The 17,157-nt window shown below is 37.3% G+C and overlaps 1 non-coding gene across 1 annotated transcript; it reads right to left on the bottom strand.

Annotated features, from left to right (window-relative positions):
- Positions 1 to 467: 467 nt before the first annotated feature.
- On the bottom strand, positions 468 to 574 carry LOC141644872 (small nucleolar RNA R71). The gene has a single exon (XR_012544475.1). It is a non-coding gene; the product is annotated as a small nucleolar RNA R71 (small nucleolar RNA).
- Positions 575 to 17,157: the final 16,583 nt, after the last annotated feature.

Raw genomic sequence — 17,157 nt, 5'->3', positions numbered from 1 at the left:
CTAGAAAGTCTTACTTAGACGATATAGAAGCCCTTGAAGAGGAGGAAGTTTCAAGTTCATCATCTCCACCACCACCACCATCTTCTACTAAAAAGATGGTGAAACCCTCCGATCACTCAAAGCCCACCGCGGCCATGCTTCCAGTCGGTATCACAACTACTCAAGTTACCGCGCCGGACTTCGAGATCAAACCGGCTTTCATTAGCCTTGTGGAGAGAAAGAAATTTGGGGGAAAGCCTTTGGAGGATCCCAATTTATATGTGCAATATTTCTGCGATTATTGCTCCATGATCCGTCAAACGGGCGTCACTCAAGCCCAAATAAGGGAAATACTTTTCCCTTTCTCTTTGAAGGATAAGGCCAAGCTTTGGATCAATATCCTTTAACGCACCGCTATGGTAATCACCAATTGGAAGACATTGGCTCTTGCTTTCTATTAAAAGTTTTTTCCACCGGAGAAAACTCAAACTTTGAGGAGCCAAATCATCGGATTTCGTCAACAAGCTCTTGAGAGCTTATATGAGGCTTGGGAGAGGTACAAGGAACTACAAAGGCAATGCCAACATCATGGGCTAGATGATTGGTTTCTAGCTATAACATTCTACAATAGATGTTGTGCCAAATCCTGAAGGATTCTTGATTCCGCCAACAATGGGCGGTTTGATGAAATTGACACCAATATTGCTCATACCACGATCGAATCTATGGCGGTCCATGATTCACAATATGTCAATTCCCAAAGTGTGCCACTCAAAGGTAAAGAATAATCCTCCGACAATCCCATCTTGTTGGCTCAAATTGCCTTACTCCAACAACAATTGGCGGAACGAGATGCTAGAGATTCCCTACAACAACTCAATGCCGTGTCTTCTACAAGTCAAATCATTGTTTGTGACGGTTGTGGAGGTGGGGGTCATTACACCGCTCATTGCCGAGCTACTATTAAGGAGGTAAATGCTTTTCAATCTCTTAGAGAAAGTTCATATCCACCGGGTGCATTTTCCAATACTTATAACCCGAATTCAAAATTCCATCCGAACTTGTCTTATACTATCAACAATGTGCTTAACCCTCAACCCCCACCACAACAAAATTCCTATGTCCCTCAACAACAAAGGTATAATCATCCACCGGGTTATCAAAACCAACAAAGGCAACCTCAACAAAACTACCAACAAAATGAAGGGCCACCACCTCACAATGGCCAACAAAATAACCAAGGAGAAGGTAAAATCGAGGCTATGATGTTTCAAATGCAAAGGGAATTGTTGGCTCAAATCCAAAAGAGTGATCAAGCTCACAATGCCGCAATCAAGATGTTGGAGTAACAAATGGCTCAACTAGCCTCATCTAGCTCTCCAAGGAAAATGAGTCAATTACCACCTTAAGGTGAGCAACCACAAGAGACCGTTAATTCTATTTTCTTGAGAAGTGGTACAACCTATGATGAGCCATCCATGACTTTGGATGACGAAGTGGTTGTTAAAAAGCCTAAGCTTGGGGTAAATGACAAAAAAAAGGCTAGTGAAGAGCCTCTTGTTAAGGATTGTGTGCCATTTCCTCATCGATTATTGATGCTAAAAAGAAAGACCAAGCTTGATGCCAAGAATGTTGAGTCCCCTATGCCCAAAGAAAGTGACGAGGTGATTGTTGAGGAAAGTCTCTCCTAATGCTAAGGAGGATGATGCCGTTTCTAAGAAGATTGATGCTCCCAATGAGAATGAGAAAGTGAAAGTGAGAGATGTGGAGGATGCTCCTCCAAAGGAAGTTGTTCAAGTACTGTTTCCTCATCGTCTAGCAAAGCATAAGGAGGAAGGTAAGTTCGGTAAGTTCTTGAAAGTTTGTAAGAATTTACAAGTCACCGTCCCATTTATAGAATTGCTTACCCAAGTCCCTTCCTACTCAAAGTTTATGAAGGAAATCCTCACAAAGAAGCGATCCTTCAATGAGGTTGAGACCATTGCTTTCACCGAAGAGTGTAGTGCACTCTTATAAAATAAGTCTCCCCCAAAACTTAAGGACCCCAGTAGCTATTCTATTCCTTGCACTATAGGCACAAATACCATTGATAAAGCCCTTTGCGACCTAGGTTCTAGTGTGAGTGTCATGCCCTATTCTATTTGTGAAAAACTTAACATGGGTTCTTTAAAATGCACAAGTATCACATTGCAAATGGCGGATCGTTTTTAAAGCGACCCTTAGGTGTCTTAGAAGATGTACCCGTCAAAGTTAGCAAGTTTTTCATACACGTTGACTTCCTCATAATTGATATGGCCGAGGACTCACAAACCCCAATTATATTGGGTAGGCCATTTTTTCACATCGCGGGTGCGCTAATTGATGTGAAAAATGGGACATTGACGTTAGAAGTGGGTGATGACCGGGTTTCCTTTAGCAAAAACAACACCATTAGAAGCCCAATGTTAAAAGTGTCTTGTTATTTATTTAGCACTGTGGACTCTCCTAATGCCTCTACTACGCTTGGATCCTTACTAATGGATCCATTGGAGGACGATATGGGTGGTGTTTGTTGTGTAGGTGACAATGCTAAGGGCACTATTGCTAAGCGTGCCAAAAAGAAAGGGAAATTTTATTTGAACAATTTCAAATGGTTGCGAGATGCAAAAGGAGATATGAAATGGAGCTTGGGTGGTGGCAAGAGCAACTGTGAAACCCCGCGATAACGCGGAAAATATAACTAATAAATTAAAGCGGAAATTTATGATATTTTAAAAACTTTTTATTACTAGTTAAAGATTAACACACGGGTGCCAAAAAAATGAAATGAAACAAAAACAACAATAGGCAAACCTAGGTTATTACAACCCAAGTCTAGAAAGAGGGGAAAAGATATCCCACGAATAAACAGATAAGGGTTTTTAAACTAGCAAACTAAGGTCCAAGGGTTTAGTTCTCGCTAGCCCACACGTCTTCCCCATGTAAGCATCTGCACCACCTGTCATTCATGTAAACATGAACGCCACAGTCAGTGGGGAGTAACTCAAGGTTCTCATACCCACAAAATGTCGAAACACAGATAAACAAGAACATATTAGAACATCATGAATATAACTATTTGATGCAAGCACTCGGACATGAGACTAACATTCAAAACATGCGTAGTCAATCATAGATAAGGCATATGATACATCCATATTTGAAAACCAAACAACATACAATACACGAAATGGGACTACTAATATCACATAATAAGCAAAGCATCCGGCTCTGACGCTAACTTTAAAGCATGTCCGAGACACAAGTCCTTAAGTACCTTGGCTTAGCGGTTACCTTTAAAACATGTCCAAGGCACGACCTCTAAAGTATATGGCTCAGCGGTTACCTTTAAAACATGTCCAAATACTACAAACAAGTGCCTGACTCAGAGGTTACCTTTAAAACATGTCCGAGGCACAACACATAAAGTATCTGGCTCAGCGGTTACCTTTAAAACATGTCCAAATACTACAAACAAGTATCCGACTCAGAGGTTGCCTTTAAAACATGTCCGAGGTACGACAAACAAGTATCTGGCTCAGCGGTTACCTTTAAAACATGGCCAAATACAACAAACAAGTGCCCGACTCAGAGGTTACCTTTAAAACATGTTCGAGGCATGATGAGAAGGTTTTAGTATGTGTTAAGAAGGTCGAATTAGTATAGTTCAAGTGACAAAGGCGGTCTTTAATGAATTATAATGCTACAATGCTTTAAGTTGTAACGTTGGGGGAACTTGGATCCAAATATTGAGAAATAAGCATGGAAAAGATGATGAAGATCTTGTGGGTCAGTTTTATATGTTTAAAACGGAGTCCAAGTCCGAGGAGAGATGGGCCCGGATACCTATGAAGATATTTGAGACGTGTGCGCTTAAGGTGCACTAATTGAACGCGCATAAATCAAAAAAGGGAAGGGGCGGCAGCAGCTATTGTGCGACCTGCATTCAACCTACGCGCGACCGAGACGCGACCTACGCGCGACAGAGGCGCGACCTACATTTGACACTTGTTTGTGCTTTGTCGCATGATTAAGCTTCGTTAGACTAGTGTTTGTTTCTTTATTTTACTCGGTTTGTTCCGATTATTATTATTAATAATACTTTATTTTCTAATCTAGTTATCTTACTTAATTACTATATAACTTATTATTTTAGTTTTAGAAAAGATTTACACAACTTTGAGAAGAAAACCCTATTATTGTTTTTAGCAGACGATGTGTAACTAATCTTTCATCTTGGATTCAAGCGATTGAAGCACTCTAAATCCGGTTGTGAGTTTGAATGTTTTAATTTCTCTTCTTGATTATTGTGAATTGCTTAGCTATTAATTATATGAATGTTGATTGATAATTGCTAGGTGTGCAACTAGTAGTCGATTTCTTCATTCTATTGTTAGTATTGTTAATTGAATAGGATTTATTGATTGACTTTACAATAGTAACAACTAGGAATTAATATTGAACGGGATACGTTGATATTAGTACTTAGAAGCGATTCACATAAATATCTAAAGTGCAACTGGATTGTATGCGCTATTTATTCTCTATCGAATTCTGTAAATTATATTGCTGCTATTGAGTTAAACCTTGAACTGGATTGTTAGGGTTGTTTAATAATTAGGGTTGATTAAGAACGGGATTCGTTTTAATTGACTATTCGTAAGGAGAATTGGAATTTTATATTCACGATAGAGTGATCAAGATTAGTAATTGGAACCGTCTTACAATGATCAATTGTTATTGAGTGTGGATATATGCTTGGGTCTAAGACCTTTTAAACCATTTGAATTCATCTATTTCATCTATTTCATTATTTGCTTAATCTTAATTCTTTAGTTAATCAAACAAATCAAATCCCCCCTTAAACTGGTTACTTTACTCTACATTATCGTACACTTTAATTGACTTAGTCCTTCCTTGTGGGTTCGATCCTTACTTTCGCTATATTACTGTTTTAGTAGTTTAGTAAGTAAGTGATTATAAATTTACATTTGATAGGCATATGACTTTAGCCTGTCAAATTTGGCGCCATTGCCGGGGAAGGCAATAGTTAATTTTGGTGTCTTAGTATAGAGAGCTTTAGTTAGTTAGCTTCGTATTAGTTTACTTGATAGATAGATGGCTACTAAATATTTTCCCCAATATGAGCATGAACTGTTTTATAAATATTTTAATAGACTCCATGAATATGTTATAAGATGTCGTCATCCTTATCAAATATGGGAGCTTTGTCATGTAATTTATAATGGTTTGAATAAGGAGACTCTTGGTCATGTGAATTCTTTGAGTGGGGGAAATTTTATTAATGGGTTGAGTTATGAAGAAAAGTGGGAACTTTTTCAATATTTGGCTCATGAGACTGAAGAATGAGAACAATATAATTTACTCCATATTCAACCCCTACCCCTTTATTCGGATGCTTTGAGTTGTCATGATAAATCTCATATGTCTACTGAAGACATGAGACTTGCTTATATGGCTGATGTGAATTCCTCTTGTGTTAATGTTAATCCCTCCCCATGTGAGACTAACCTAGTTACTCAAGATTTAGAGGACCGTGTTGAACAAGTGACTAACCACTTTGATATGCCTTTGACACAAGAAGAACTTGATTCTTATTATATTAAGTGGCAAACTGAGCATGTTGATAAGTTTCATGACCCCCTTCCCCTTGAACCTGAAGTGAAGCACTCTTATAAAGAGTGTGATGTTGACAGTGATGATAATGGTTTTTGGGATGATGAGGAAGATGAATATGATGTGATACATTCTTTAACCCCTTCCCCTGTTTCTATGCTTGTTGACTCATCTTGCACTAATATTGAGACGATACATATTGATAATTCATTGATGCAAAGTGATTTGAGTAATGTTTCGATCGTTGATGATTCTTCAAATGTGATTGTTGAGCATGAGAAAGAGGGGGTGTTTGTGTCATGTGATGAGACCATAGTGAGCGGGGTGGAAGAAGAGGAGATACTTGTTTTTAATAATATGAAAGATGATCTTCCTACACTTGGTGAATTCTTTAGCATGGAGTTTGATAAAAAGGTGGAGGAAGGAGAGGACAAGGTAGTTAATGAGTCTTATATGCACAAGGAGGAATCACGCATTCCACCTTTTGAGACTCAATCTATGTTAGTCCCTCAAAAAATTTATATTATCTCCATTCCTTACTTGACTATCACTATATCAACCTCATCATATAAGGAGCCATATCGTGACGTGGTAGCTAATTTTGAGAAGCATATAGGTAAAGAAAAGTATTTGCATGTTTATACCTCTTTTGTACATGTATGGTTTCAGCTGCTCTTGCACTATTATTGTCACTTCTCGTTTTTGTGGGCTATCATGTTTGATAGGTTACTGAGGGCATTAAGTTGTTCCGCGCATGACTTGGCTTTTCACTCATTCTGAATGGTCCATTGGTAAGTTCAGGTAACTTTTCTATCTAAGCTTAAGTCGGGTGGTTTACCATTCCGCGAGATGTCGAGCCAACGACGTTAAATAAAAGCGCTCCCGGGAAGCAACCCGTAGATTATTATTTTTGCAAAAAAAAAAAAAAAAAAAAAAAACAATGAAAATCCAAAAAAATCAAAAAAATCAAAAAAAAATGATCGGACAATACCTCAAGATTCATTTCATATTTATGGTGTTGGCGTCATAAGAAGGGCAACATAGAAGGGTGGCTGGGTAGGTTAGTGGTTAAGGTGAGGAGAAATCGCGGTGTGATGTTGTGGGCACCTGATGGAGGGTGATGTCGTCGGGTCACATCCAATCAAACACATTTATAATACTCAACAAACAACTAGTTAGCGGTAAGTCGAGGTCGATCCATGGGACGGTGTGCTTTGGGTTCTAAGTCCATCTATCTCAATTTATGCTAGTGTCACGATTGATTTGGATTTGTAGTTGTGTTCTAGACTAATAAAAGCAATAAAGTAAAACAAGCAATAAAAGGAAAGATGTAAACAAATGATAAAAAGTGCTAGGATATCATGGGGTCATAGGGGATTCATGGTGTTGATCATACAAACATGTTTACAAGGTTGCAAGCAATTAATGTTGTGGAGGAACCGAGTTGGTTTATGTCTTACGGTTCATAGGAAGAGTTGGGTCCCGGAGCCGAATCGATTAGATTGTACAACACCTACAAGTCGACTTACTTTCCTCCTATTCAACTTCTATGCTTGGTCTAAAAAGACTCGAGTTGGTTTATATCTTACAAGTCAAGTTGAGTAGATAAGAGATGGTAAAAATGCAAGGATTCATAGGCTTAGCATTTCATCAAACATAACATGTTCATAAAGTTGACATCACAACAAGCAAGCAATTTAATCATGTGTACATATTAGATTAAGCATGAATCAATCCCATGTTGGTTTCCCCTAATTACCCACTAATCCTAGCTAAAAGACTACTCACTCATCATCATGGGAAACATGTCATTAATGGTGTCAATCATCACAACAAGTATAAACATGATAATAGAATGAAGAAAATGAACAATAAAGATTAAAGAGTAAAGAAAGTATACCAAACTTGAGATGATCCAAATAATAATGCAAAGAATAATAGAAGAACTTGATGATTGATGGAAGGTTGTCAATCTCCCAATAATAACCCAATAATCTTCAATTACCCAATAATAAACTTGAATAGTAAACTTGAACAATAATTAAGGAGAGATTAATGTGTAATTTGTGGAAAGATTAAAGAGTAATCTATTCTAATCTACTCCTAATCTAATCTAAAGAAGGATTTTCTACTCTAAAAACTTGTTTATCTCTAATAAAACTTGATGATTTGATTATTACAAATGGGGTATTTATAGTGGAAATTAGGTGGATGTATTAGGGTTAACTAAGGGCTAAACTAGTAATTACACTTTTGAGATTTGAGCAGGGAGACTCCGGTATTTTTAGAAGGAAGGGCGTCCTTCTTGAAAGCTTGAAGAAAGAATTTGCGCTGGACTGGAATCCGTGCGTCTTAGGCTCGGGACGGGCGGATTCCAGTGTCTCAATCCGGGCGTCTTTGGAAGAAGACGGACGGATTCTGTAGATGCAATCCAGGCGGATTTGAGAGAAGACGGGCGGATTGTAGGGACGACGGGCGTCTTCTTCTCGGGACGCGCGGATTCCCGAACAGCTTCTTTGTTTGACCTCGGATTGTAAAACGGACGTCATTTTCTCATCCGGACCCCTATTGGAGTGATTCAAAAGCCTAGATCACTTGTTTTTTCGACGTCGTTCCAACTAGCATACTTTCAAAGCCAAAGGAGCAGCCCTTGATTTGCGTTCCGAGCAGTTTTCTTCATGAATGGCTTCCTTGCTTTTCCTCCTTGCTTTAAACCTTATGACCTTTCTATATACTCTTTATTCTTACATCATTGGTCATCATTCTTGCCTCCTCTTCATACTAGTCCATCTAATATCATCAATAAGCTTCCAAATATGCACGAAAGACGGGAATTTCCGCCTTATTATCTCCTTTTCTACAAAACATAAGAAATGCGATAGAAAAGCAAATAGGAAGGTTTTGACGGATAAAATGGCCATAGAATGTTATAATAGTATGCAAAATAGGCTCAATTAGGGGACTAAATGTGTGCAAATAATGGTCACATCAGCACCTTTTTATTGCGATTGGATGGACTTGTGAGTTGGAGTAGAGGAGACTAGGACACACCATTTGAGCTTGTTTTGTATTTACTTCATTTGGTCATTTGTTAGGATTGGAGCGATAAGGGGCGCTAGTATTCTTTGGTGATTCCTTATTGTTCTTATTGTGTGTTATTGGAGATGCAAATGGCTAAGTGTGGGGAGGAGGTGTGGTGAGTGGTTGACATGTTCATGTGGTTTGCTGAAGGATGGATGTACTAGTGAAGTCGCATGACGCTCCCTTTAATAAGGTGTGTTTTCTCCTTTCCTTTTTATTGTGTCCTATACAACATTGAGGACAATGTTTAATTCAAGTGTAGGGAGGAGAATCGTTCCGATTGTAATTCATTGTACTTGTGTGGTGTGCTTTATTTCAGTTATTTCTATTCCCAAAAAAAAATTGAAAAAAAAATTGAAAAAAAAAATAGAAAAATGAAAAAAAGTGAAAAAGAAAAAAGAATGGATCCCGGCTAGGTGAAAACCCGAAAGGGCGCCTAGGCAAGATTGGGATGTGGCCGAGGACGGAGTGAAAACTCGAAAGGGCGCTCCGGGTAAAATGAAGACTCGAGTTGCGTGCCACAGAGAGAAGATGTGAGATTGAAAAAAAAAGAATGATAAGCTAGAGTGAAAACCCGCAAGGGCGGGCGCTCTAGGCAAAATGAGAGATATAAGAAAAATGAAAAAAAAATTGATGTCCCTTTACAATATTGGAGACCCATCTTTATAAGTTTCATTGTGAGTCTTGTTGATTTTTCCCATACTTCTGTGGATTGGTGTTGGTTTAATTTATTGGGTCCTTTGAGTTTACTCGAGGACGAGTAAAGATCTAAGTGTGGGGAAGTTGATGAGACGGTTTTAGTATGTGTTAAGAAGGTCGAATTAGTGAAGTTCAAGTGACAAAGGCGGTCCTTAATGAATTATAATGGTACAATGCTTTAAGTTGTAACGTTGGCGGAACTTGGATCCAAATATTGAGAAATAAGCATGGAAAAGATGAAGAAGATCTTGTGGGTCAGTTTTATATGTTTAAAACGGAGTCCAAGTCCGAGGAGAGATGGGCCCGGATACCTATGAAAATATCTGAGACGTGTGCGCTTAAGGTACACTAATTGAGCGCGCATAAATCAAAAAAGGGAAGGGGCGGCAGCAGCTATTGCTCGACCTGCATTCAACCTACGCGCGACCTAGGCGCGACCGAGTCGCGACCTACGCGCGACCGAGGCTCGACCTACATTTGACACTTGTTTGTGCTTTGTCGCATGATTAAGCTTCGTTAGACTAGTGTTTGTTTCTTTATTTTACTCGGTTTGTTCCGATTATTATTATTAATAATACTTTATTTCCTAATCTAGTTATCTTACCTAATTACTATATAACTTATTATTTTAGTTTTAGAAAAGATTTACACAACTTTGAGAAGAAAACCCTATTATTGTTTTTAGCAGACGATGTGTAACTAATCTTTCATCTTGGATTCAAGCGATTGAAGCACTCTAAATCCGGTTGTGAGTTTGAATGTTTTAATTTCTCTTCTTGATTATTGTGAATTGCTTAGCTATTAATTATATGAATGTTGATTGATAATTGCTAGGTGCGCAACTAGTAGTCGATTTCTTCATTCTATTGTTAGTATTGTTGATTGAATAGGATTTATTGATTGACTTTACAATAGTAACAACTAGGAATTAATATTGAACGGGATACGTTGATATTAGTACTTAGAAGCGATTCACATAAATATCTAAAGTGCAACTGGATTATATGCGCTATTTATTCTCTATCGAATTCTCTAAATTATATTGCTGCTATTGAATTAAACCTTGAACTGGATTGTTAGGGTTGTTTAATAATTAGGGTTGATTAAGAACGGGATTCGTTTTAATTGACTATTCGTAAGGATAATTTGAATTTTACATTCACGATAGAGTGATCAAGATTAGTAATTGGAACCGTCTAAGACCTTTTAAACCATTTGAATTCATCTATTTCATTATTTGCTTAATCTTAGTTCTTTAGTTAATCAAACAAATCAAATCCCCCCATAAACTGGTTACTTTACTCTACATTACCGTACACTTTAATTGACTTAGTCCTTCCTTGTGGGTTCGACCCTTACTTTCGCTATATTACTGTTTTAGTAGTTTAGTAAGTAAGTGATTATAAATTTACATTTGATAGGCATACGACTTTAGCCTGTCATGGCACAACAAACAAGTATCTGGCTCAGCGGCTACCTTTAACACATGGCCAAATACAACAAACAAGTGCCCGACTCAGAGGTTACCTTTAAAACATGTCTGAGGCACAACAAACAAGTATCTGGCTCAGCGGTTACCTTTAAAACATGGCCAAATACAACAAACAAGTGCCCGACTCAGAGGTTACCTTTAAAACATGTCCGAGGCACAACAAACAAGTATCTGGCTCAGCGGTTACCTTTAAAACATGGCCAAATACAAAAAACAAGTGCTCAACACAGAGGTTACCTTTAAAACATGTCCGAGGCACAACAAACAAGTATTTGGCTCAGCGGTTACCTTTAAAACATGGCCAAATACAACAAACAAGCACATGGGACGGGATTATTAATGTCACATTCATACTTATGGCTTGCATCTCACCATAAGTACGGATGGGTACATCAATCCCGACGATCATATCGAAACTAGAGGGCCTATGGCTCACCCCTAGTATCCGATAGAATCAAGACTCTCACAACCGAACAATGCTAGACATTATATAGAATACGACTCTTACCAGTACCTATAATAAATACCTCATACTTGTGTTATATTACTAAACATTCTATTTTATAATTTAACATGCCGGTTAAATAAGATATAAAAAGTGATAATGAATAATTTACGTTATATGAAATATACGGGACAAAATTGAACCAACTCAAGTGGGTCATTTTTAGACATTCTCATGATAATGGGTTGACCCAACCAAAGGTACACAAGCATAACAAAAGGAGAACTTGTAGGTCAAACCACAAGGAGCATACCAATCCAATAAATAAAATAAGGTGAGCCCGGTAGGCAAAGCATAACAAGCCCAATGAAATAAGAATAGTGAGCCTAACAACTAGAGTATAATGAGTCCAACTTTTAAAAACAAAAACAAACCTTGTTACTAACAAAACAAGGAAGAAGACAAGGTGAGCAAAAGACTCATCAACCGTGTCCAACCAACCGTGGCCAACACCACAGCCCACGGCCATCTTCTGCCCAACCACATAATCACCTCACAACCACCACATCTCACCCGAATTAACAAACATGAGAACCAAAAGACGGGCATATAAACTTGCTTAAGACGGATACATATATACATAAATTCATACGCTCATTTCCCACACGAACTAGCCAACCTCCACTACTCAGAAACCAGCCCGAGGCTGCCTCTGCACACCCTGCAAAGGCACCCAAAACACTACCTGTGGTTGCGCGGAAAGGGCTGTAAACAGCCGCCAAAACAGGGGCAAGCATGGACCAATTATGGATATTCAAGCGGGAAAAATACAAGTATACGTATATTGATATTAATCAGAGGAAACCAAACACGAAAACAATCCCCAAGAACTGCTCTACCCGTTCCAAAACAGAGTCAAGCCACCCCTTCCACCCGTCTAAGTTAGTCAGAAACTGAGTTCGTGCAAGCAGAGCTCACGACAGAACACGGGCTCAACACAATCCATTTCAAACACCAATATGAGACGATATTTAACATACAAACGAAATAAAAATGTAAAGAATTAAACTTTATCCTAAAAGAACATATAAAACGACACAAGAAGACGGAATTTCGACCTTTGTCGAGTAACCTATCACCGTTACCTTTAACTTCACGAATTTCCGAGTAAACGTCCAGAAGCATGAGCCTTTCTTCAGTCTTCAGCTAAAAGGAGGAAAAAGAGTCGATTAAGACAAGAAATCAAGTTGTCATTTAAGACGACATTTTCAAAACCTCAACAAAGTCGAAGCTTTCTTACCTTAAAAGAATGAGGAAGGAAAGAGGTGGAGAATGGTATAAAAATTAGAGAGTTTCGTTGAGAAAAGGAGGAGGGATCTATGGTTGAAGGTGCGTAAAAATGGCGGTCGGACTGCTGTTGTGTTGCTGTTGTTGTTCTGTTCTTTCGAAAAGAAGGAGGAGAAGAAATGCGGGGGTGGGGGCGGTATTATGACACACACACAACCACATATAATAATAATAATAATAATAATAATAATAATAATAATAATAATAATAATAATAATAATAATAATAATAATAATAATAATAATAATAATAATAATAATAATAATAATAATAATAATAATAATAATAATAATAATAATAATAATAATAATAATAATAATAATAATAATAATAATAATAATGATATATTAATATAAATATGTATATAAAAGACACATTTAAGGTAGGGTGTAAGAGGGTAGGTGAGCATGTTGTCGATTTCTGGTTGGTCCGGATTGAAGTAGGTACAAAGTGAAATATGACGGTCTTATGCCAGACGGGAATTAGGACGGAAATTATTATTATTATTACGGTCATTATTATTGTCTGACCAAAACTATGTATACATATATTCTTATATAAATTACGCCTTAAAAATATAATTTAATAATATGTATTTCATATAAACGAGCTTTTATATATTACTTTTATAAAAATCGCATTTGAAATAAAATTAATTAAATCGAATAATTCGAAAATATAAAATAAAGTAATCAAACGGTTTAATAAATTTTACGGTTTTTCTATCCTATGCCCACTAGGCATAGGATAAGAAACTAAAATAGGAAAGTATTAAATATATTTTTTGTGAAGAAAATTAAAAGTGATGAGATATCAAAATTTCCCATGAAAATATCATTTAATACTTTCTATTTTTGGTTTATTATCCTATGCCTAGTGGACATAGGATAGAAAAACCCTAAATTTTAAATGTCAAAATGAGAAATTTGCGGGTGTTACAATCACCCCACCTTTTAAAAAGTTTTGTTCTCGAAACTTGAAACTAGAAATAAAAGGTTATATATAAAAGTAAAACTGGAATTTTGGAATCGGTAACCAAAACATTTAAAAGGTTACTTATCGTAAGAATTAAAATTCTTTCAAATTTTCTGATAGAACCAGGTCGAAATGTAAATCATTGTATAAACCAAAAATCAAAACAATTTCAAAACATTAACGGAGAGTTTTCAAAAGTGTAAGTCTCATTCATGGAACGAAATTGCTCTTGTCGTGCACACAAGAACGCTAACTTTCCAAGTCAAAGACAGATTTAAAACAAAATCAATTCGCCGACAAGCGTAGAACAAGTTATTAAACGCCTCTAATAACGAGTTCTAACACCCGATCAACGTTAAAATCAAAAGAAAAAGGTAATCCACTCGAATTTTCTTTTGCTAAAGCCAAAATAGAGATACTGGTTTCACTTTTAAACTCAAAAGGGAGTCAAATTCCTGAAAATATAATATTAACTTTGACAAGGAAGTCGTAAATGGATCAAAGTTAACAGAAATTGGGTAAAATTTAAAGAAATCTCGGGTTTAGCAATTAAAATCATGATAAAGAAGTATATACTCAAGGAACAAATAGGGAATTAAATCAAGTTTTGATTTTCAAATCATTAAAATAGGTAGGGTTTTGCAAAAGTAACATAATCTTTTAACACCGAATCAAAACTGGTAGCTTGAAAGCTTAGAAATTGAATAAAAGAAAAGTAACTTAGACATCATAGATACCGGTATGCAAAAAGGATTCAACTTATCTAATCAAAAGAGCTATGATGAATTTCTTAGGGTAAGAATTGAAGTCAAATCTACAAGGATGTTAAAGATGGAGTTTCATAGGTTATCAACATCAAATTTTAAGGAGGAGCATGATGAAGCGAGGAAAGGAGGTATGAACGGTAACGCTTATGGTCAAAGAAGAAAGGGAATTAGACAACAAGGAAACGCCAGGTACTCAAACCCCAAATAACAACATCATCCTAATCGGTTCCGAAAACTTCTTATCAATAAAACTTATAACTACAACACTCCCAAGGATTTCCTCAAAACACTTATGTTACTTCATCCTAAGTCATTTCCTGAAACACGGTACTTCACAATAAGTGTGATTTCACAACTCTACATCCTCACGCATCTACAAACCATCTCCACGAGGTCGAGGTCAAAGCTCCTAACAAAGCTACACTCATATCCAACTAGTATCAACTATGAGTTCCTCAAAATGGTACAACTCTCAATCAAATTCCAAATTCAAAAGTTCTTTTGCACATTCTATCATCCCAAAGAGATCTTGTCATACTGTTGAAACCTAAAGCCTAAACGGTGACATTCTCTGATCTACGAGACAACCATCCAAAACATATAACTCACCTCAGTTCAACATCTATCGATCTCAACTTATAATTACATCTCAAGAACTCTGGCTACTAATCCTCATTACCGCAAAGTGGATACCCAAATGAGATTTCAAAACTAGCTACAACTCTCACCTAACAAGGTTTCTATGTAACCATCACAACACTCACAAAAGTATACCGACTATGCTAACCTCGAGCTCAACTCAAATTTCCAAGTGATAACCACAAGGCCAAGTTCCATAACCATAGTAACAAATGCAACTCACACTTGACAACACAAATAATCCCACTAAACAACCACACTCACTTTATCAAGGAACTAGGTATAAGAATCACTAAGTATGGTTCACCACACTACCTAAGTCTTTCTAACATCACATCCTCTCAAAACCGGGGTTAAGGGTCAAACACAAACAATCTCCTCAAAAGTCAAATTTCCAACCAAGGACAACATTCCTCAAAAGAAGGAGTACTATCAAAAGGCGTAAAAAGAAGGATAAGTAAGGAACAAAGGACAAGTTAGGGGTATAAGAGTAGCTTTCAAGGTCAACAGAAGAGAGTTTAGAAGAAGGATAAGCACCAAGAGATGAAGAATAAGGCAAGGTACACAAGGAATGAGAAATGTCTTCGAGGAAGTAGAAGCATTCTTCAAAGGTTGAACAAATCTTCAATTCCCGGGAATAGGCACCAAATCTTGATCTTTACATAGGTAAGCTCATGGTCATTGATCCAAGGACACAACAATTTTTAAATGGTAATCAACAAACATGCTAGAACCTAACAAAGAGCAAGCACACTACAGACTACCACCTTAGCTCCTTAAGTCTACCCATCTCTCATTCATTATTCAAGGTCAGGTTCAAGTTTAAATTTGGGGTACACGTGTGTGCGTCGGGAGCAACATAGGCTCTGATACCAACTGTGACACCCCGCGATAACGCGGAAAATATAACTAATAAATTAAAGCGGAAATTTATGATATATTAAAAACTTTTTATTACTAGTTAAAGATTAACACGCGGATGCCAAAAAAATGAAATGAAACAAAAACAACAATAGGCAAACCTAGGTTATTACAACCCAAGTCTAGAAAGCGGGGAAAAGATATCCCACGAATAAACAGATAAGGGGTTTCTAAACTAGCAAACTAAGGTCCAAGGGTTTAGTTCTCGCTAGCCCACATGTGTTCCCCACGTAAGCATCTGCACCACCTGTCATTTATGTAAACATGAACACCACAGTTAGTGGAGAGTAACTCAAGGTTCTCCAAGCCACAAAATGTCGAAACACAGATAAACAAGAACATATTAGAACATCGTGAATATAAATATTTGATGCAAGCAATCGGACATGAGACAAACATTCAAAACATGCGTAGTCAATCATAGATAAGGCATATGATACATCCAACTTTGAAAACCAAACAACATACAATACACGAAATGGGACTACTAACATCACAAAATAAGCAAAGCATCCGGCTCAGAGGCTACCTTTAAAGCATGTCCGAGACACAAGTCCTTAAGTACCTTGGCTCAGCAGTTACCTTTAAAACATGTCCAAGGCACGACCTCTAAAGTATATGGCTCAGCGGTTACCTTTAAAACATGTCCAAATACTACAAACAAGTGCCCAACTCAGAGGTTACCTTTAAAATATGTCCGAGGCACAACACATAAAGTATTTGGCTCAGCGGTTACCTTTAAAACATGTCCAAATACTACAAACAAGTACCCGACTCAGAGGTTACCTTTAAAACATGTCCGAGGCACAACAAACAAGTATCTGGCTCAGGGGTTACCTTTAAAACATGCCCAAATACAACAAACAAGTGCTCGACTCGGGGGTTACCTTTAAAACATGTTCGAGGCACAACAAACAAGTATCTGGCTCAGCGGTTACCTTTAAAACATGGCCAAATACAACAAACAAGTGCCCGACTCAGAGGCTACCTTTAAAACATGTCCGAGGCACAACAAACAAGTATCTGGCTCAGCGGTTACCTTTAAAACATGGCCAAATAAAATAAACAAGTGCTCGACTCAGAGGTTACCTTTAAAACATGTCCGAGGCACAACAACAAGTAGCTGGCTCAACAGTTACCTTTAAAACATGGCCAAA

Source organism: Silene latifolia, chromosome 2 (assembly GCF_048544455.1).
Source record: "Silene latifolia isolate original U9 population chromosome 2, ASM4854445v1, whole genome shotgun sequence".
NCBI classification, from domain to species: Eukaryota; Viridiplantae; Streptophyta; class Magnoliopsida; order Caryophyllales; family Caryophyllaceae; genus Silene; species Silene latifolia.
The sequence above is the reverse complement of the archived record's forward strand: the minus strand, read 5'-3'. Positions and strand labels throughout refer to the sequence as shown.